General features: G+C 43.7%; 1 long non-coding RNA gene across 1 annotated transcript; it reads left to right on the top strand.

Annotated features, from left to right (window-relative positions):
- The first annotated feature begins 218 nt into the window (after positions 1 to 218).
- LOC115460281 lies at positions 219 to 21,982 on the top strand. The gene is made up of 4 exons (XR_003940446.1): positions 219 to 229; positions 12,151 to 12,153; positions 13,325 to 13,330; positions 21,876 to 21,982. It is a non-coding gene; the product is annotated as an uncharacterized LOC115460281 (long non-coding RNA).
- The last annotated feature ends 1,056 nt before the right edge of the window (positions 21,983 to 23,038 follow it).

Raw genomic sequence — 23,038 nt, forward strand, 5'->3', positions numbered from 1 at the left:
AAGTTAATCCCTTTACTGCCAGGGCACCACTTACCTCCATAAACAAAGGCATTTTTAGTTCTTTTTATTTGCAAACCAGCTTAAACTACAATAACATAACATAGCATGACAGCAGAAAGACACCACACAGCCCTTCCAGTCTGGACAATTATTCTTTCCTCACTGCCAAGGATACATCCCTGCTGCCAAAGTGTAACTGAGTGCAAGATATCCATCCATACCCTGGACAGTCTTTTTGGTCTTGCTACAAGATCCCTCACTTAACTCCCTCAAGGATCCTTCTTTTTCATGTCTAACCACAAAGCTCTATAATAACCGAAATCTCCAGCTTTTTTAGTATGGCCGTTTCATAAATATCTTGCCTCCTGCATAGCCTGCTAAACAACCCCAGTTAATTCTATCAATCTGATCTCAATAGATACTATTACTAGTGCACTTCCTAGATCCTCTGCATAACCTGCCATATTGACTTGGGGGCAGTGTCTCCAATTGGGTTATTTTTGTGCATACCGTGACAGTAATGAACCTCACTCCTAAGCCAGGGTGTGTAGTGTTTGATCTCAGTGTCTCAAATTTAGTGCTAACCAGTGCTTTTTTTGTAGGGAAAAAAGGTATCAGTACTCATACAGGGCAAACCTTAGGGGCGGGGCCACTATATATATATGGCACTGCCCCCACAGTAGCCACACCCCTTTCCCAACCCTGGAGCATATAAAAAGGCATCATTGAAAATATTACACCAGCGCTAGAATATCAATATATGTCTTACTAGGAAAATATAACAAACAGGATTTTCTACACAGTACTACATATCAGCAGAATACTATACCTCAGTCACATATAAACAGTACACGGATAAATAAAGCCTCACCATATACAAAATAAGTGAGCACAAATTACTTTATGCTGCTGTTGTCATTATGGATACATGGTTCAATGCATCCCATCACATAGGGCAGGCATAAAAGGAGAGGCATGGAACTGAAATAACTTGAGATTTTTTTCATAATTTCTGTAAAGCTGTTATAGAAACCAAATTAGTACAGGCACATTACACAAATGACACCAACCAAATTAGCACACAGACCAGAAAGTAGATGAACAGTCCTACTTTTGTCAAATCTGAAACACAATATGTTATCAAAATCTCAGAACCCCACAAACCTCACATATCATAAAGGCACTAACCCCTGATTCAGAGCAAAAGGTTCTATTATAATTTTAGTTGGACAGCCCATAAAGACACTAACTCCCCTTTCATCCATCCCTGTAGCCTGCTGTCAACCCTTCCTTCCCCTCCCCCTATCCATCCATATCCTGGCATCAGCCCTTCCCTTCACTAAACCCCTCATCCATCCCTATAGTCCAGAATCAACTTTCCCTACCCTCCATCCATCTCTGTAGCCTGGCATAGACCCTACCCTTCCCTTCCTATCCTACATCCCCCATCCATCCCTGTAGCTTGGAATCTGCCCTACCCCCATCCCTCTCTATAGCCCAGCATCAGCCCTACCCTTTTCCCCACTCCTCCCTGTAGCCTAGCTTCAGTCATGCCCTACTCCCTACCCTAGCATCTCCACTCCCCCCAATGCACACAAGCATCAAATATAATTATAAACCTTTTTTTAAACCTAGGCACTGCAGAGCCCATCCCCACCCAAAAAACTCACCTACATGAGAAATCAAATATACAACCTGAGTAATGCACTGCAGAGCCCACCAGCATTATAGAAAATTAAACTCTTTTTTGTTTATTTAACCTGGGCTTGACCTTCCTACAGAGGTCTACCGTCTACTGCTTCAGAGGCCCTGGTGGGTATGCAGATTGTGCTAGAGAGAAGACCCAAGGTTGCAGTGCCTACTGGGGTTACAGACTGATGAGGATCCAGAATAATTTTTCTCTGTGCCACCGCCGAACAGCCTGACCCCATACTGGAGCATGTTGGTTCCCCTGCCCAGACTCCCCAACTGAGCACTGAAAGCCACAATGGAGCAGATTCTATGGCCTCTGACGCCTGATTGGTGGGTCAGAGACTGGGTGGGCTTGGGTCCACCAAGGCCCACCCGTAGCCACTCCATTCCATTGGCTGGTGGCCACTGGTCTCCCACTTTTCTTGTCTACTACTACTATTTAACATTTCTAGAGCGCTACACTGATTTCCTTTCCTGATGGTAACATGCCAGCGGTGGGGCTTTGCAGGCAGAGACGACCCCCCTCCCCCTGGCACCAGTACAGATCAGCATGGCACAGTCCTCCTCACCACCAAGTAACGTTTGAGCCACCTACATGCCGGGAAACAATTGGGCTGGTAAGGAAGGGAGGGAGAAATAAACAGCAAGCAGAGCGAGCAGCGAGCAGCAAAACAGCAAAACTGTGTCTGTGTGTTGTTGATCCGGACATGAGGGCTGCACATTGGGAGCAAGCAGAACAGAGCCTGGTAATATTAACAATTACAATTAGCCACTGTGCCTGGGCAGCATCAAGAAAAAGGTGCCAGTATACTGTAGCAGTGCTTACCAGCACACAAAAAAGGCCCTGCTGCTAACAGTCACTTTAGTACTTGCATTGTACCAAAGAGTGCTTCCAGCATTTGAATTTCCTTCAGGACCTCTAGCATGCACAGAATTTGCAGTCTGCTAGACAAAACCAGCAGCTAGCTGACTCTCTCATGGCAGCCTGCTAGATAAATCAAGCCACATGGTTACCCGTGTCCCACTAAGACTTCTAACATTTTATATTAATTACTTTGCCACTCATTCTCACAGCCCCAGCACTTGCTGTTGAATCGGTATATTTGGCACTGAAGATACTTAATCATGTGCCAACAGGTCATTGTTTGATCTGTCATTTCACTTTTAGGAACCAAATATCCTCTATGCATAACTTGTGTCTTCCTAGATTCCGTTACTGTTCTAGCCTTTATTACTCATTCTAGAAGGGTGATTCAAACATCCATCAACCTTTTCATGGATATATGTTTTCTGTCACTGCTCCTCAGGCTTCCTCCTCAGAGTTTCATTATAACAGTCACAGCATTGGGGGGGGGGGGGGGGGGGGGGGGGGTTGCATAGCCTGTTATAGTGCATGTGCACCTCTTGATCCCTCACCTGGAGATCTTACAATAAAGAAGTAGCAGACTCAAGCTTTCAGTAATTGCACACAAGAATACCTTTTTTTTTTTGGGGGGGGGGGGGGGGAGAAACCGGGGTAGAAAACAATGGGTCAGAGAGTCAAAGGAAGTTATCCTCCTAATTCCCCGTTCCACCCATGACCCTCCCATTTCCATGCCCTCTTTTTTTTACTCATGTATAAAATTTAGTCTTGGATCTTGTGCCTAAATGTACACACATAAATTTCAATTAAATCTAATTATTTATTTATTTATTTTGGTACATTTATACCCCACATTATCCCACAAGAGCGGGCTCAATGTGGCGTACAATATTACAGAAGGATATAATTCAGGGAGAGTACAAATTCAAAAAAAGTCAAAGGGAGGGGTAAGTATATGTGGATAAGAGAGGGGATGAGGAAGACTAGGTATTAGAATTGTCAGTGGGATAAGCAATCTTGAATTTAAAAAAAGTCAATTATTGATACTAATTAGCTTGATATTCAATTAAATTGCATGCACACCCATGGGTGATTTTTGGCAACTTTTATAGAATAGGGGGGGGGGGGGGGGGGGAATGCTAAAAAGCCTATTTTATACCTATGGGTTTCTTAACATTTAGTGTGCACTAATTCCATTAGGGCCCCATTTCCTAAGCTATGCTGTAGGCACGATAACTTTCTACTGTATGCTAAATATTAGCACACACTAATGATAGAGACACCCATTATATTCCTATGGGTGTCTCTTTCGTTAGCACATGCTAATTTTTAGCATGTGCTAAAATGTCTGCGCTCCTACAGTGCGGCTTAGTAAACAGGGCCCTTAGGGGTCCTTTTACTAAGCCGCGGTAAAAAGTGGCCTGCAGTAGTGTAGTTGCATGTTTTGGGAGCACATCGGGCCAGTTTTGACCACATCTGCAAAAAAAGGGCTTTTTTTTTATGGGACGGGTAAAGGGCATGCGGTACAACTGAAACCAGTGTGCACCTAAAACCAGCCTGAGCCCTTAACGCCACCCATTGATCTAGCGGTAAGAGTTCACATGCTACACGTGCAGTGGTCAGTCAGCGAACGCCAACTGCCAATTACTTCCGGAAAGGCCGCGCATGGGAGGAAATAAATAAATAAATCATCCAGGCATCATGGGCACGCGACAAATCTGAAATTACCACCAGGGGGCACAGTAGCATGATGGTAATCTCATTTTGGTACGCTTTGCATGAGCATAGAGCCTAATAAGCCTTTGTAAAAGGGCCCCTTAGTGTGGTAAGCTTTAGGGCCCTGTTTACTAAGCCACGCTATAGGTGCAAGCATTTATAGCGCATGCTAATATTAGAGACATCCATATATTCCTATGGTTGTCTCTAGCATTAGCACACACTAATTTTTACCATGTAAGTAAACAAGGTCCCTTATTTTGTATTGTAGTTAGTGCATTATAATTTATTTGTCTTGTTGGATTAGACTATTTTCTCTATTTGCATTTTATTTGCCTCATTGTAAATTGCTTTGATGTGTTCAACAAAAGGCGATACAGCAAGACATAAATGATCTAAATCTGAACTTCTAAGGCAGAAAAAAAAAATCCAAGAGTGTTCTTTTTATTTCAATCCTTTGTACTCACGAGATCATAAATTTGCACTGATCGTAACCAGTGAAAAATAATTAGCACACTGGAACAAACTTCCAGCTCCCACAGAAAACCATGAAACAGTGGCATATCTTTCTGCAAGATCATTCATCAAGGAAATGAGGGAAATGGCAAATGTATAAGAGGCCGGGCATTAATGGACATGGGAAATGAGCAAGATATGAATAATAAGGCCATGCTGTAATTAGCATGGTGACCTGTTGTTTGTTTAACAGTTTCTGCTTATTATTGCTTCTCTGCAAAATGACAGGACAACCATTCAGGATATACTGGTGAGTAACAACATCAACCATCAACATTTTCTTGATGAGCAAGAGACCTATTAGCACTTTTCATAGAGTTTCTCTCTTTATCCACTCTTTGAGAAAATGGAAGCTCTAATAAGTCACCGCTGAACAGATTTTCCTCCCCTCCCCCCCCCCCCCCCCCCCCCCCCAACAGGAGTTTTAGTTTTTCTCATTATGCCAAGGCCAAACAGTTTTATGTTCTCTGTCAGGTCTGGTGGCAGGACATTTATTTCCCCAAAAGGCCAAGAAGAGGCCAACCTCAGCTCATGGCTCAGAGTTTACACACTTGATCTTAGCCTAAAGAAGCCAAGAGATGACTACACATACTCCATCATCTTGTTAGAAAGACTAGGAATGAGTACAGTGTGTTGCATGAGCTGGCACTAAAACTCTTTCCCTGAGAATTTATCTCAAAGGTTATTCATGCACCCAAGGATCTCTTCCAAATCGTGCTCTGCACTTCATTTATTGAACCTTTATTCCCTACATGTAGGATGCAGCAAACAGTGCTCCGGTCACAGGTCACTGATCACAGGGGCCTTGCAGCAGAACCACAGAAAGGTGGTATATCAAGTCCCATTTCCCTTTCCCCTTTTCAATAACAAATTCAAAAGCAAGAGATCCACAGAAAAATGCTACAGTAACTTAGTCTCATCCCAAGCTGTCTATCTCCTGCTTCCCAGTCTAGAGACAGCAGACTTAGCTGAACAGAGTCACAGGCAGAAGTTTTAATGAGAAAATAAGCCCGCATAAATAACAGTCGTATCTTTGCCCGTTAAGCCATGGACGGTTACGTCTGAATATTGACTTAACTGGTCATGCGCTTGCCGGAAGTTGCAAGAACCAGATATTCAATGCTAGTCGATGCAAATGGGCCAGCACTGAATATCCAGGGTGAACGCCAACGGCGAGCAGTCAAAATGCTGCCTGCCATCAACTAAATACCAGATAGGGGATATACAGATACTCTGTAATATTGTATTAATTGTTTAATATGGTATTGTTTTTTTTTTAATATAGGTTTGGTTTTAACCCACTGTGGTCATTGGATACAGTGGGCTTTAAATTTTAATAAGCATAAACACATTGTCCTTCACTTCCAATTAAGATATTTAACTGCAGTCATGGGCATGCTTCCTTTATTTCAGAGGCAATAGAATGATGTGGGCTGCAGGGGTATGGTCCCACCAATATTTTACCCAACAGAGTATTGGCAAATAGAGAGCTTGAGGGGCAGGGCTAGAGACTGGCTTGGCTCCTCCTTCCAAAAGTTCTGCTTCCCTTTCTTTATATAATTTTATTTTTGTACCCTGTGCTTTCCTACTCACGGCAGGCTCAATGTGGCTTACATGGGGACAATGGAGGGTTAAGTGACTTGCCTATCACAAGGAGCTGCCTGTGTTTGAAGTGGGAATTGAACTCAGTTCCTCAGGACCAAAGTCCTCCACCCTAACCACTAGGCCACTCCTCCATGCCATATAGCTCACACCGTTTCAATAATAACTCAAGGTGAGTGTTATTCCCCTGTCCCTGGAGGTCTTACAATCTATTTTTGTATCTGAGGCCATAGAGAGTTAAGTGATTTCCCCAAATCACACAGAGCAGCCCAGGATTTGAAAGTGGTTTTGCCAGCTGTCAGCCTGTTGCTTTTACCAATAGACTACTCCTCCACTAGCTATACTGCATAAATTGTATTTGATTTGAATTACAGTAAAAGATGTCATTTGAAAAACGAATTATGTAATTTATAAAAAGTGAAAAGGACACCAATGTATGCCACTTCAGTGTAATGCATGTCAACATTTTCCCATTTATTCAGGGAATGCCAGATTGTGAAGCAATGATGTTAAGAAATTGAGATCAGCTTCCTATTAACAAATTCGACATGGATTTACTGCCCTTGACACAACAGAATTTTTCTCCTATTGTACAGTGTAATGAAAGCAGCCAACCTATGCATTTCTAATCTTTCTGTCATTAACAATTGTGCTTCTTTCTGATGTGTTTTTGGCTGGAAACTTGCAGCCTTTATAAAGACAAGAAGTTGGCAGAAGGGTTCTTTGGTTTCACTTCATGCGACTGCTTACTGTCAAGTCTGGAAATTATATCCCTCTTCTGTTTTCAGAAGATTTAATAGCAACATATTCTGTATTAATTCCATTCACAATAGTCAGGTTTTCAGGTGGTCTGCAGGACTGAGACGTTGTTACTGAATCTACCTAACAAACTCAAGGGAAGAGATTTTCTTTGATAATTCTCCTTGACCCATCTGCTGCATTTGACATGCTTGATCATGGTCTGTTTTTTAAATATCTAGTAGAAATTGTTCCAGAAGGAGCTGTGATGGTTTACTGCATTCTTGGCTGAAAGAACCGATTGGATTATCTGGAAGTATAAGGCCCCCACTCTCCCTGTCTTAAACTGTGGACACCTAGCAATGCTTGTGACCTGGAGTGACCGTTGTTGGGAACAGGATGTTTGGCTTGATAAACCTTTGGTCTGACCCAGTGTGGCATCTTTAAGGAATGCCATGCTGGGTGTGACCAAAGAACTATAAGCCAAGCATCTTGCTTCCAACATTGGCCACTACAGGTCTCAAGGATACCTGAGGGTCCACAGTTTAAGGAAGGGACAGTGGAATCCTTATACTTCCAGATAACCCAACAGGTTCTGGCAGTTTCTGTGACTTAGGCATGAGTTTATGTTCTAAAGTACATAGTATGTGCTTACTTCTGCATCTTGTCCACAACATGCATGCACTTATATCATACCATTGGATGTAAAAAGACTGGAAGCGGTTCAAAGAAAAGTGACAAAAATGGTATGCGGTTTGAGTAGCAATACTTACGAGCAGAGACTTGATGACCTGAACCTGTATATCCTGGAGGAAAGGAGAACCAGGGGTGATATGATACAGACATTCAAGGCATTAATCCGCAAACAAACATTTTACAGAGATGGGAAGGTGGTAGAACTAGAGGACATGACTTGAGGTTGAAGGGGGGCTGACTCAGGAATAATGTCCGGAAGTATTTTTTGACCGAAAGGGTGGTGAATATCTGGAAGGCACTCCTGTGGGAGGTGATGGAGATGCAAACCAATCAGAATTCAAAAATGTGTGGGATAAACACAAAGGAATCATGTTTAGAAGGAATCGATCCAAACAAACAGTGGAGATTAGGTGGCAACACTGGTAATTGGGAAGCAAAGCCGATACTAGGCAGACTTCTATGGTCTGTGCCCTGATTGTGGCTGGATAGGTTTGGATGGGCTGGAATGGAGCTTTTCAGGAACTTTGATAACAACTTCAAAAGTCTTAGAACAAGGACAGTGCCAGGTAGACTTCTACGGTCTATGCCCTGAAAATGGCATGGACAAATCAAGATCAGGTATACATATGGAGCATCACATCATACCTTATGTAATGAGTTTAGCTTCTCGGGCACACTGGATGGACCATACAGGTCTTTATCTGCCATCATCTGCTATGTTACTAAATAGCCCCAAAAGCATATCCTCAATATATGTATGTATATGCCATTTCTACATGTATACTTAGTACAGAAGCTTTCTCCAATTATCTCCATAGAGGGCACCTAAGCTATGAAGGCACCTATTTTACACAACATATGCAGCTATGTGCTTTTATAAAATTACTTCATGAGAAAGTAGGCACACCCATTAGGCTTACTTATGTGTGTGGATGTGCTGGTAAGGATCTACGCCTGTGCACATATTGTATAAATAGTGTAACAGGTCCTCTGTCACAAAAAGAGGCCCACACACTCATACGGATCTCAGCCAGAGGCCAGAAATTGGAACCTGGTTAACATGGATCAACGTTGATCAGTAGGCGTTCCTGTTGAGCAATGGCCAAAATTTCCCCTCCCCTCAGCAGTTGTAAATTCTGCTTGCACAAATCCCTAGGCCTAGCTGGTCCAGAGACTAGAGTCCTGCCCTGAGAATCAAACCCAGGTTTGATACATGGCAGTGTGTAGTAATTGCCACTGTACCAGTTTGCCAGCCTGGGATGTTGATGTTCTATATTTTTATAGTGATATAAATTAGTAAGAGTACCAAATGACTCTGCTTCACCATCATTTAAACATGGGGCCCCATGTCACTCAAGCAACTGTGCATGTGAGAAAATGGCTAATGAGGTACTTACATGTAAACCCTGGGCAGTCTAGAGTGATTCACACAGGGCTGTTACGCACTGCTTGACTGACAGGGGGCAATGTATCCCCCCTCCCCTTCCTGGCATGCCAAAAATAATACCTTTTCAAACCTCGTCCTTGCACTGTTGCAGTACAGAAAAATTTGGTGGTGTGCCTCCAGCCACTGATACCAGGACTCCCTGAGCATGTGCAAGGAGTTCCGACATCAGTGGCTGGAGGCATACCACCAATGACTGTATTGCAGCAGCATGAGGAGGAGGGGAGCAGCTCGGCAACAAATTTCTTTAGCTAGCAGGGCTTCAGCATCCTGGCCAGCCATTTAATAGAAACTGCACATTTGGAGGGGGCCTGAGCCCAAAGTGGGGGCACAGGCCCCCAAGGCCCCCCGTGGTTATGCCACTGTGTGAGCACAGATACAGTTCCCTCTGGGTGTCTGGCCTCTTGCTCAGAGTCAAGGGACGTCTGTTAATATATACTCCAGTGCTGCTTAACTTTTTTCTCTGACTCCTTAGGAGCCTAAGCAACTCCTATCACCTCTCACTACTAAATCATAGGCTTTGCAATTAAGTCATTCTACAGCCAGAGTACAGTGAAGGTGTATAACAGAGTAGTATGATTTTTCAACTGGACTAGAATATTTACACTTGCTGTCACTGGGTAATAAATGTAGGTGATCCTTTGCTTGTGTGGTGAAAACCTGAATTATGTCATATTATTCATTCTGCTTTTTTTCTGTTCGTTTGTGTCCTATATTGCTTTTTATCCAAAGCAGTCAATGTAAAATTTAAATATAAAGGATGTATGAATAAGAATATGGGCCAGTTTCTAGTGATTCTTTTTCACTTTGAAGTAGTCTGTTGCAAGAAAAGCAAATGATATTATCAAGGTAATCATAATTTTACTTATATCTTGTTCACGAATATCCATTGTATTAATGTACTTCTTCCCACCAAGGTTTCATTACACATTTTAATACTTTGAAAATATGTATATATCCAGTGACTAATGAGTATGGAGTCTGGTTATCAGTTCTAGTGTTGGGCTCGTTTCCAGTGTTTAGAGGGAGGGAAAAGATACAGTTTTGCTTTTTCCTAGTTGCAGAAAAGCAAACTGAAGTACTTGAGGTAATGTGCTTTGTAAAAGTTTCAAGTCATATTAACTAATTCCTTCTTCAAGAATATATTCAGCACAGGGAAGGCTGAAGTTACCCAAAATGAGTCTGTACCTGGAGCAAATTCACAGAACCAAAACTGTTTTTCAGTAAGAATCCTCCTTTTCCAGTGGGATGATGGGTATCCAGACATTGCAATCAAAATAATTGCTACCAATCCCTTAAACTCACAATTTGTATAGCTTCAAAAATAAAACTGGCCTTATGCTGCAGGTATTATTCTGACAGGAGGAATAGATTATGGTTTGCAGGCAGCCTCTATTTTGAATGAAATTTAAGGTGAGCAGGAACAAGTCAGATTAGTGTTTCGCTACGTGTGGTTGTAGAATCTTTGGCGATTGATTTAGGCTTGAAACTCCACTGAAGTGTATGAGAGGAATTTACATTCAAAAACTGGCTTGCAAGTCTGTAGATAATTTCTAATATTTGCACCCCCCAAATTCTATAAATGGAGACTGAAGTTAAGCATGCAGTTGTGCTCCCAGTTCTAGAATCGGCTCAGTTATGCATAAACCCTCTTATGTCATATTCAAGAAACTTCAATCGAACTTTTGTAACACAAACATTCATATTCATACCTCCAATGTTATTAGATTTTTCTTTGAATTGGTTCTTTTATTTTCGTTCAACTTATCCTTCCTTCCTATGCCCTCCTTTGGGCCTTTCACATTCTGTAAACTGTTTTGTCGAATGCTGCACGCACATAGAGCCTACCATGCCTTTGTAAAAGGGCCCCTCAGTGATTGAATTGGCATGCATTAACTACATCTGCAGAAGCACATCAACTGTTACCATGGTGATATGGCAGTTAGAGTGCATGCTAAGTCATATGCAAACTCCATGTTCTGTTAGGGGGCAGGAACTAGGTGGCTCAAAAGGAGGCACTAAGTGCATCCACACTAATTGCAACCAGGTTTACCTGTGCTAGTGCAGTTTTTAGTGCAGTACTTACCGAGGACATACTGGGCATGCTCTCAATAATTATCACACAGCCTTTGCACTTAGCACATTTTAATTTTTGCTGTTAAGGCATGCCAATTACAAAAAAACATAGTGCACATTAGTAAAAGATCCCCTTAGTTTCCAACAGTTTAATACAGAAATGAAAACAAAGAATCTACTAGGTGAACATTGTTGAAACCAGAGGCCCTGATCCTCAGAAGCAAACACGGGCACTAGAGGACATTAGTGCCATACTAGCACCCGCATTTACCTGCGCAGAATGCTCTGAGAGGGATCAAGAAACAACAAGCATGCCAGGCATTAACACTGGGGAGAAGAAAATTAACATTGCTGGAAAATAACGCAAGATCCAGGCTGGTATAACAGGGTCCTGAACAAGACTTTTGCTGAACTTTTGGAAATTAAAAAGTGTTTAACATAAGTGTGTGCAGCAAAACAGATATAAAAGCGTGGTTTACCCTGTCACTTCAGCCAGCATGCATGTGCACTTTGCCAAGGTGTATGCCACCATGCAATGTGAGTGCTACCCATTTTGCTTCAAAGTATAATAAGCTAAATACAATTAATACTTTTTTAAAAAGTGGGCAAGAACATTTGTCATAAGTGGAAATATCCTCCCATCACTCCCCACTCATAACCACGCGCATACGTTTACACTACATCAACACAGTGTCATACCGAAAGTAGAATGCTAGAACGACAACTCCTGGAAGAGAAGTGCCTCTTTCTTTGTTGAGCATGCCTTTAAAGCTTTGTTGAATGCATTTTTTCATTCTGCTTGCAGAAGTTTGTTGAGTGTGTCTTCTCGGCATTGTTGAGTGCATTTTCTCAGTGTGCTTGCAGAGGTTTGTTCTGCGCGTCTTCTCAGCGTGGTTTCAGAGCTTTGTTGGGGAATGTGTCCTCTCAGAAGAATGTCTGCAGACGAAGGTCTCCCCTTGATACTTGCATACTTTGCCACCCCTGCAGCAACACATCCCAGAGGAGAGGATGAAGAACAGGCAAGAAGGAGAGAGGAACCCCAGGTTTTGAGGCCCCAAAAAGACCTCGGCAGCATGTATATTACAGAAAGCTGTATTTGGAGGAGATGCACGATACCAATGTGTTAGAGATGTGCCATTAGAAGAGGACAGTTATTTTGAACCTTTATGAAACTATCAGATTTGATATTGATTCTCCCACAGCGCGATCACATGCTGTCCCCGGACAGTGTTCACTTACCAGAGAAATGTCCAGTTCCGAGAGAAGAGGACATTTCTCTGGTAAGTGAATGCTATTTTGCTTTGTTGTTTGGGAACTTAAAGATTGGGGTTTAAAGGATGAATTGTAGGTTAGTGTTAGGCAAAATAAAAATATAAAAAGAACTTAGTTTTAAAAACTTTGTACCATAGCATTAACAGATAGAATCTAGCAGGCACCGCAGGATCTAGTTTAGTCTTCCCACCCCTTGGACAACTCTTCATTTATAGTCAGTTATTGTAATTAGGGTAACAAGCAAGGAGTGCTCTTACAGAGTTTTAAATACATTTCATTACCATCTAAGAAGGAAACACTAAATAAATCATACTATATAAACTAAAAGACACTTTTATTTAGCTAATATCCTTAATACTGTAGCAAGTTTAAAATTATTGAAAAACTCAAAAACACTAAGATGGAGTCAGCAGTCCAGCAGCGAGAAGGGTGCTATCCAGTCTTTTGCATTCAGTGTCACATGTATGATTATCTCCCAGTTGGTGAGATGTCATATGTGTGTGCCTGATGCAAAGAGCTCCTAGCTCTCAGAGAACATGTCTGTTCTCTTGAGGCTAGAGTAGCAGACTTGGTGGAGCTGAGGGAGACAGAGAGGTACATAGAGGAGACCTACAGGGATGTTGTAGAGAGGTCCCACCTCCAGTCTGGTAGCACCTATGCTACCTTGGAGTAGGGAGGTCTCCTAGAAGGAGAGCATCACCCTGGTGAAGTAGGAAGTACTCCTGTAGCCAGGACCTGCCCACCAGGGGATGTACTATCCTCTCGCACAGAGGATATGTCTCCAAGTGCTGCCCGGGAAGGAAAGGTTAGGACAGCTGTTGTAGTTGGTGATTCGATCATTAGGTATATTGATAGCTGGGTGGCTGGTGGACATGAAGATCGCCTGGTGACTTGCCTGCCTGGTGCAAAGGTGGCAGACCTCACGTGTCACCTAGATAGGATTTTAGAAAGTGCTGGTGAGGAGCCGGCTGTCTTGGTACATGTGGGTACCAATGACATAAGAAAATGTGGGAGAGAGGTCCTGGAAGCCAAATTTAGGCTTTTAGGTAGAAAGCTCAAATCCAGATCCTCTAGGGTAGCATTTTCTGAAATGCTACCCATTCCACGCGCAGGGCCCAAAAGACAGGCAGAGCTCCAGAGTCTCAATGCGTGGATGAGACGATGGTGCAGGGAGGAGGGTTTTAGATTTGTTAGGAACTGGGCAACATTCTGGGGAAGGGGGAGCCTATTCCGAAAGGATGGGCTCCACCTTAATCAGGGTGGGACCAGGCTTCTGGCATCACCATTTAAAAAGGAGATAGAGCAGTTTTTAAAGTTTAAACTAGAAACGGGGGGGGGGGGGGGGGGAGGAGGCCGACAGTCAGGGCCGTGCCTAGGGTCTCTGCCGCCCCCCTGCAGACTATCAGTTGGCGCCCCCCCCCCCCCCCCCCGGTGAAAATGATCACTCACCACTTGCTACACTGACAGGAATTGTCAGCAATATTCTTAGAAACAAATTGTTATACATTGCAAAATAAGATAGCAGATGTAAATTCTCAAAGTAGACATATTCCAAACGCTAAAATGAAAATAAAATGATTTTTTTCTACCTTTGTTGTCTGGTGACTTTCTTTTTCTGATCATGCTGGCCCAGTATCTGAGTCTGCTGCTATCTGTCCTCTTAACTCCATTTCCAGGGCTTCCTTTCCATTTATTTCTTTACTTTCCTCCTTTCTTCTTCATTTCTTGCTCTATATCCATTTCCAGCAATTTCTTCTCTCTCCCTGGGTCCTGTCCTCCCATCCATGTCCATCCTTGTCCCTCTCTGCCCTTCCCTCCTCCATCCATAGCCAGCAATCCTCCTCTCTCCCCTCCCCTCCATTTCCAGCAATTTGTCCTCTCCCTGGGCCCCCATGTCCATCCTTGTCCCTCTCTGCCCTTCCCTCCTCCATCCATAGCCAGCAATCCTCCTCCCCTCCATTTCCAGCAATTTGTCCTCTCCCTGGGCCCCCATGTCCATCCTTGTCCCTCTCTGCCCTTCCCTCCTCCATCCATAGCCAGCAATCCTCCTCTCTCCCCTCCCCTCCATTTCCAGCAATTTGTCCTCTCCCTGGGCCCCCATGTCCATCCTTGTCCCTCTCTGCCCTTCCCTCCTCCATCCATAGCCAGCAATCCTCCTCCCCTCCCCTCCATTTCCAGCAATTTGTCCTCTCCCTGGGCCCCCATGTCCATCCTTGTCCCTCTCTGCCCTTCCCTCCTCCATCCATAGACAGCAATCCTCCTCTCTCCCCTCCCCTCCATTTCCAGCAAATTGTCCCCTCCCTGGGCCCCCATGTCCATCCTTGTCCCTCTCTGCCCTTCCCTCCTCCATCCATAGCCAGCAATCCTCCTCCCCTCCATTTCCAGCAATTTGTCCTCTCCCTGGGCCCCCAGGTCCATCCTTGTCCCTCTCTGCCCTTCCCTCCTCCATCCATAGCCAACAATCCTCCTCTCTCCCCTCCCCTCCATTTCCAGCAAATTGTCCTCCCTGGGCCCCCATGTCCATCCTTGTCCCTCTCTGCCCTTCCCTCCTCCATCCATAGCCAGCAATCCTCCTCTCTCTCCCCTCCCCTCCATTTCCAGCAAATTGTCCTCTCCCTTCACGCGATTCGCGAACCGCTTAGCACTGCTTAAAAAAAAAAATACACGTCAGCAGGAACAGGCTGCTTCAGCCAATCCCAGGGGCCTTCCTTCAGCGTGTTCCGCCCCTGAGGGCTGAAGGAAGGCTCCTGGGATTGGCTGAAGCAGCCTCTTCCTGCTGACTTGTAAATTTTTTTTTTTAAAGCAGTGCTAAGCGGCAGCGCGGTTCGCGAATCGCGTGAAGGGGGGGGTGGGATGACGGCAACGAAGAGGAGAAACAAGAGAAGTGCTGCGTGTGCCGGTAAGCTGCCCAAAGGCACAGGGGACGCCGTCGACATTGCCAGGTGGGGACCGGAGCCGGTTTTAAAGGTCATGGTTGGGCTGGGGAGGCTTAGCCTCCCCAAGCCTCTTATACGGGGCGCCTATGCCTCTCTGCTCTTTCCTCCGCGCCCTGGGGCCTTTAAATCTTTTACTTCTGGTCGCAGCAGCGTCAGTGAAAGCGGAGCGCTGCCGACGTCTCCCTTCCCTTCGTGCTCTTGGTTCCCTCAGTGTCCGCCTTCTTCTGACGTCAGAAGAAGGCGGAACACTGAGGGAACCAATGAGTGCAAGGGAAGGGAGACGTCGGCAGCGCTTTCACTGACGCTGCTGCAACCAGGTAAAAGATTTAAAGGCCTCGGCGGCGCGGGGCGAGAGTAAGCACCGCGGCGGCGCCCTCCAGAGGTGGGCGCCCCCCTGCAGCGCTTACCCCGTTTACCGCATCGGCACGGCCCTGCCGACAGTCGCTCAAAATCACATGGTTCAGGATAAGGTATCTTTCAAAGATATCACCAAAACAGGGAACATAGGGTATCCTGATAGTGAGGTTGCAAAAGAGACCGTAGTAAATCAGGTGTCCTTAAATAAAAATAAAAATCAGTCAAAATATTGCAAATTAATACTGTCAAGTATTAAGCATGATGTAAAGCGCATGGTTCGGGATAAGGTATCTTGCAAAGATACCTCACAAACAGGGAAGATAGGGTTTCTGGATAGTGAGGTTGCACAACAGACAGGTGCCCTTAAATACAACTAAAGATCAGACAAAAGATGGCAAATCAGTAATGTCCAGTACTAAGCATCATGCAAATAGGAACAACAAACATACTCTGAAATGTCTATATGTAAATGCTAGGAGTCTAAGAAATAAGATGGGAGAGTTGGAATATATTGCACTAAATGAAAAATTGGATATAATAGGCATTACTGAGACCTGGTGGAAGGAAGATAACCAGTGGGACACTGTCATACCGGGGTACAAAGTATATCGTAGTGATAGAGTGGACCGGACTGGTGGAGGGGTAGCATTGTATATTAACGAGAGCCTTGACTCAGATAGATTACAAATTCAGCAGGACACAAATCACACCTTTGAATCATTGTGGGTTGAAATTCCATGTATAAAAGGGAAAAGGACGTGATAGGAGTGTACTACCATCCGCGTCGCCAGGATGAGCAGGTAGACACAGAAATGATAAAAGAAATCAGAGATGCAAACAAAATGGGCAATGTGATAATAATGGGTGACTTCAATTATCCAAATATAGGCTGGGTAAATGTAACATTGGGACACGCTAGAGAGGTACAATTCCTTGATGAAATCAAGGACAGCTTTATGGAGCAGCTGGTGCAGGAGCCGACGAGAGACGGAAAAATTCTAGACTTGGTCCTTAGTGGAGCGCATGATCTGGTGAGGGACGTTATGGTACTGGGGCCACTTGATAACAGTGATCATAATATGATAAGTTTTGATATCGACCTTGAAGTCAAATATGTTAGCGTTTAACTTTAAAAAAGGAGACTATGATAAAATGAGAAGAATGGTGGAAAAAAACTTAGGGGGCCAACTGAGAAGGTAAAAACTGTTCAACAGGCATGGACGCTGTTCAAAAATACCATCCTGGAGGCCCAGGCCAAACATAGTCCACTAATTAGAAAAGAAAGACGGAACTCCAAAAGACAGCCGGCCTGGTTGAAAAGTGAGGTGAAGGAAGCTATTAGAGCTAAAAGAAATGCCTTCAGAAAATGGAAGAAGGAACCATCTGAAAATAACAAGAAGCAGCATAAGGAGTGTCAAAGCAAATGCAAGGCGCAGATAAAGAAGGCCAAGAGGGATTACGAAGAAAAGATAGCATTAGAGGCAAAAAAACATAGTAAAATTTTTTTTCGGTATATTAAAAGCAGGAAGCCGGCAAAAGAATCGGTTAGGCCGCTGGATGACCGAGGGGTAAAAGGGGCGATCAAGGAAGACAAAGACGTAGCGGAGAGATTGAATGAATTCTTTGCTTCGGTCTTCACCGAGGAAGATTTGGATGGGATACCGGTGTCGGAAATGATATTTCAAGTGGACGAGTCGGAGAAACTTACTGACTTCACGGTAAACCTGGAGGACATAATGGGGCAGTTCAGCAAACTGAAGAGTAGCAAATCTCCTGGACCGGATGGTATTCATCCTAGAGTACTGATAGAACTGAAAAATGAGCTTGCGGAGCTACTGCTAGTGATATGCAATTTGTCCTTAAAATCGAGCTTGGTACCGGAAGATTGGAGGGTGGCCAAAGTAACACCCATTTTTAAAAAAGGTTCCAGGGAAGATCCGGGAAATTATAGACCGGTGAGTCTGATGTCGGTGCCGGGGAAAATGGTAGAGGCTATTATTAAAAACAAAATTACAGAGCACATCCGAGGACATGGATTACTGAGACCGAGTCAGCATGGCTTTTGTGTGGGGAAATCTTGCCTGACCAATTTACTTCAATTCTTTGAAGGAGTAAACAAATATGTGGACAAAGGGGAGCCAGTTGATATTGTGTATCTGGATTTTCAAAAGGCGTTTGACAAGGTACCTCATGAAAAGCTACAGAGGAAATTGGAGGGTCATGGGATAGGAGGAAAAGTCCTATTGTGGATTAAAACTGGCTGAAGGATAGGAAACAGAGAGTGGAGTTAAATGGGCAGTATTCACAATGGAGAAGGCTAGTTAGTGGGGTTCCTCAGGGGTCTGTGCTAGGACCGCTGCTTTTTAATATATTTATAAATGATTTAGAGATAGGAGTAACTAGCGAGGTAATTAAATTTGCTGATGACACAAATTTATTTATTTAGTTAAGTCGTTCACTCGCGACAGGATTGTGAAAAATTACAGAAGGACCTTACGAGACCAGGAGACTGGGCGGCTAGATGGCAGATGATGTTTAATGTGAGCAAGTGCAAGGTGATGCATGTGGGAAAAAAGAACCCGAATTATAGCTACGTCATGCAAGGTTCCACGTTAGGAGTTACGGACCAAGAAAGGGATCTGGGTGTCGTCGTCAATAATACACTGAAACCTTCTGCTCAGTGTGCTGCTGTGGCTCGGAAAGCGAATAGAATGATGGGTATTATTAGGAAAGGTATGGAAAACAGGTGTGAGGATGTTATAATGCCGTTATATCACTCCATGGTGCGACCGCACCTTGAGTATTGTGTTCAATTCTGGTCACCGCATCTCAAGAAAGATATAGTGGAACTGGAAAAGGTGCAGCGAAGGGCGACTAAAATGATAGCGGGGATGGGACGACTTCCCTATGAAAAAAGACTAAGGAGGCTAGGGCTTTTCAGCTTGGAGAAGAGACAGCTGAGGGGAGACATGATAGAGGTATATAAAATAATGAGTGGAGTGAAACAGGTGGATGTGAAGCATCTGTTCACGCTTTCCACAAATACTAGGACTAGGGGGCATGCGATGAAACTACAGTGTAGTAAATTTAAAACAAATCAGAGAAAAGTTTTCTTCACCCAACGCGTAATTAAACTCTGGAATTCGTTGCCAGAGAACGTGGTGAAGGCGGTTAGCTTGGCAGAGTTTAAAAAGGGGTTAGATGGTTTCCTAAAGGACAAGTCCATAAACCGCTACTAAATGGACTTGGGAAAAATCCACAATTCCAGGAATAACATGACTGGCGGGATGATTGGGGGCAGCAGAAGAGGGGTACGGTTTGTTGCTCATACACATAAATGAGCCTGCATGACTGTGACTGTTATTGGGGCCAATATGCTGTACCACTGCAGTGAGGCACTCTAGAGTCTCGCTGATGTGGCCCAGTGTTATAGCCAAGACCCCCCCTCCCCCCAGTATCTCGGTTATCTTCCTCAGGATGCCAGCTAGAATGGTACATAGCTCCCTTACCTTGTGTGCTGAGCCCCCCAAACCCCACTCCCCACAACTGTACACCACTACCATAGCCCTTACGGGTGAAGGGGGCACCTAGATGTGGATACAGTGGGTTTCTAGTGGGTTTTGAAGGGCTCACAATTACCACCACAAGTGTAACAGGTAGGGAGGGATGGGCCTGGGTCTGCCTGCCTAAAGTGCACTGCATGGAGCTCGGTATGATATTTGAGGCTGGCAAAAAATATTTTTTAAAAACTTTTTTGAGGGTGGGAGGGGGTTAGTGACCACCGGGGGAGTAAGGGGAGGTCATCCCCAATTCCCTCCGGTGGTCATCTGGTCAGTTCAGGCACCTTTTTTGGCTTGCTCGTAAGAAAAAACAGGACCAAGCAAAGTCGTCCAAGTGATCATCAGGGACGCCCTTTTTTTCCATTATTGGTCGAGGACGCCCATGTGTTAGGCACGCCCAAGTCCCGCCTTCGCTATGCCTCCAATACGCCCCTGGGAACTTTGGTCATCCCCGCGATGGAAAGCAGTTGGGGACGCCCAAAATCGGCTTTCCATTATACCTATTTGGGCGACCCTGTGAGAAGGACGCCCATCTTGCGATTTGTGTCAAAAGATGGGTGTCCTCTTTGAAAATAAGCCTGATAGTAAAAATTTTTTTAGGTATATTAAAATCAAGAAGCCAGCAAAAGAATCGGTTGGACTGCTAAATGACCAAGGGGTAAAAGGGGCAATCAGGGAAGACAAAGCCATAGCGGAGAGATTAAATGAATTCTTTGCTTTGGTATTCACCGAGGAAGATTTGGGAGAGATACCAGTACCAGAAATGGTATTCAAAGCTGACGAGCCAGAGAAACTGACCAAAATCTCTATAAACCTGAAGGATGTAATGGCGCAATTAGACAAATTAAAGAGTAGCAAATCTCCTGGACCAGATGGTATTCATACCCAAGTACTGACAGAATTGAAAAATGAACTTGCAAAACTATTGTTAGTAATAGGTAATTTATCTTTAAAATCAAGCGTGGATCCAGAAGATTGGAGGGTGGCAAATGTAACGGCAATTTTTAAAAAAAGTTGCAGAGGTGATCTGGGAAATTATAACCGGTGAGCCTGACGTCGGTGCCGGCCAAAATGGTGGAGACTATTATAAGAACAAAATTACTGAGCATATTCAAAAGTCAGCATGGCTTTAGTGAAGGGAAATCTTACCTCACCAATCTATTACATTTCGTTGGAGAAAAGGCGGCTGAGGGGAGATATGATAGAGATCTATAAAATAATGACTGGAGTAGAAGCTAGAAAGTAGTAAATTTAAAACGAATTGGAGAAAATATTTCTTCACTCAATGTGTAATTAAACTCTGGAATTTGTTGACAGAGAATGTAGTAAAAGCTATTAGCTTAGCGGGGTTTAAAAAAGTCTGTAGACCAAATGGACTTGTGGAAAATCCACTGCTTTGGGATCTTGCCAGGTACTTTTGACTTGGAGTGGCCACTGTTTGAAACAGGATGCTGGGCTTGATGGACCTTCGGTCTGTCCCAGTATAGCAATACTTATGTACTTATGTAACAAGACAGCTGATTGTTGACACATATGTCTGTTTGGGAGGTGTCAAACAATTTGGAATAATCCTCTAATAAAGATCGATAACAAGCCATTTGATTGGCCCCTTTGGTATAAGGAAAATAATTTATGGCTTCTTTTTCAATTAATATCTAATGGAAAATTTGAATCATTTGCACAATTGAAACAAGAATTTCCTTCCCTTACTCTCAATTATCTAACTGGCACAGATTACAAAGGTTATACTTCATACTAACTTGAATATGAAAGTTTTACTTCCTTCTCTCCCCTTTCAATCTCTTTGTCACCACTCAGGTAAATACTCAGCCTCAATATTTTATAAGATATTTCAAACTCAGTCAAAACAATTATGCTCTTCTTCACAGAAAACTTGGGGAAACTGATTCTAGTGAACAATTGTCAGATAAACAATTGTCTCTTTTCAAACTTTATGACCCCAGACCTTCTCTCTCATCCTCCATCACGCAATCTCTTTTCTTCCTTCAACATAGAGCCTTAAGGACCCCTATTACATTGTTAAAAGCAAATTTTCCTCTACAAATTTATGTTGGTCCTGTCAAAAAGGATCACTTACACATATATTATTTGATTGCAACAATGCCAACACTTTTGGGCTTGATATTTGGTCCAAAATGCAGGCATAGGGTTTGTTCCGGGCAGCACACCAGTGTTTGGTGTGCTGCCTGTTTCACGCATTTGGGGGCTCTGATCATGGGGCGGTTGCAAACGTGGACGCAGACATTCCTCAGGGAAAGCAGCCAAGCAGCAGCACTGCTGCAACAGTACATGTGTCTACTGAACACATACCATGTACATACTCTATTTATTGAATAAATACATCCTTGTGAAAAAGAACACCATAAGCTATCCTGAGGGCATAGAAGCCAGCTCTGTGGGTCCATGGGTGCTGAGCATCCCCAGTATTGAGCAAGCTCTTTCATTATGTCCAGGGAGAGGTAATTAGTATTGTGTTTGGCATCTCCAATCATTTTGAAATATTGGCGCCTACTACAAATCTGTTTTAGTAAAATAACGCATTCTTTGAAGGAGTGATATATTATTGTAAGTAGTTGTACAAATATGCCTTTTGGAATGAATACTGCATATAAAAAGTAATTTTTGAAATACATCAGTAAAATCTTTTCAAATGATAAAAGACAGAGTCTAGTATACATTTGACCAAATGCACTGGGATCTGCTAATATACTGCCCTGAAGGTTGAGCCAATGTTTAAGATAATATGATAGATCAACCTCTTCAAAACACATGCAAAAAATGGCATGTAAATCTCAGGAGTCCTGACCTCCTGACACAGCATATAGAGGTGGCATTCCAGATGTACAAATGGAAAAAAAAATGTAGCCTCCCACATAGCCATTCTTCATATTTAGATCAATATGAAAGGCTTTTGTTCACAACATGCAGCAGCTCAGTTAAAGGGTTACACTTTCTTTAAATCCAACCAGCACCTCCAGCCTTTGCATTCCCTTCCCTGTCTTTGATTGAATGCCTGTGGTAACTTCATTGGCCTTCCAAGTTGACTCAAGGCTGCCTTTAATAGCTCCCCCGACCCTCCCTCTCAGATCAGAGGGAAAGAAAAGATGTTTTCATCTTTACACACAGCGTGGTGCCATCAGCCGGGTCTTCATGGTGGTGATGGCTTGATAAATGGGGCTACTTCAGCGTCGGCCTGAACTCGGTTCTGTCCAACTAGCAAAACAGTACTAGCTGCCAAAGCAAGCAGCCTCGGGTCTGAACATTAACAGTTAGTAATAACTACAGTGTGACATATTCCCATGAAGCCCAGACATCAAGGGTGCTGCTCGGAATATCTTAAATGTCCTACATTCTTTTGCAGTGAAAGCAAGGCAGTGAAGCAACAGTGTGGGAGACAGCAGGCAGGCAGGAATACATGATTCCTGGAGAGCTGACCATCAATTTTGTTACTGTGACCGAGATGAGGGAAAACTGAAATGCATATTACAGTGAATTTTGAGGCCAGCGACTATTATCCATTCAGAGCTAGAAGCCTGGCATATATGAAAAA

This window comes from Microcaecilia unicolor, chromosome 1, assembly GCF_901765095.1.
Source record: "Microcaecilia unicolor chromosome 1, aMicUni1.1, whole genome shotgun sequence".
Taxonomy (NCBI): domain Eukaryota; kingdom Metazoa; phylum Chordata; class Amphibia; order Gymnophiona; family Siphonopidae; genus Microcaecilia; species Microcaecilia unicolor.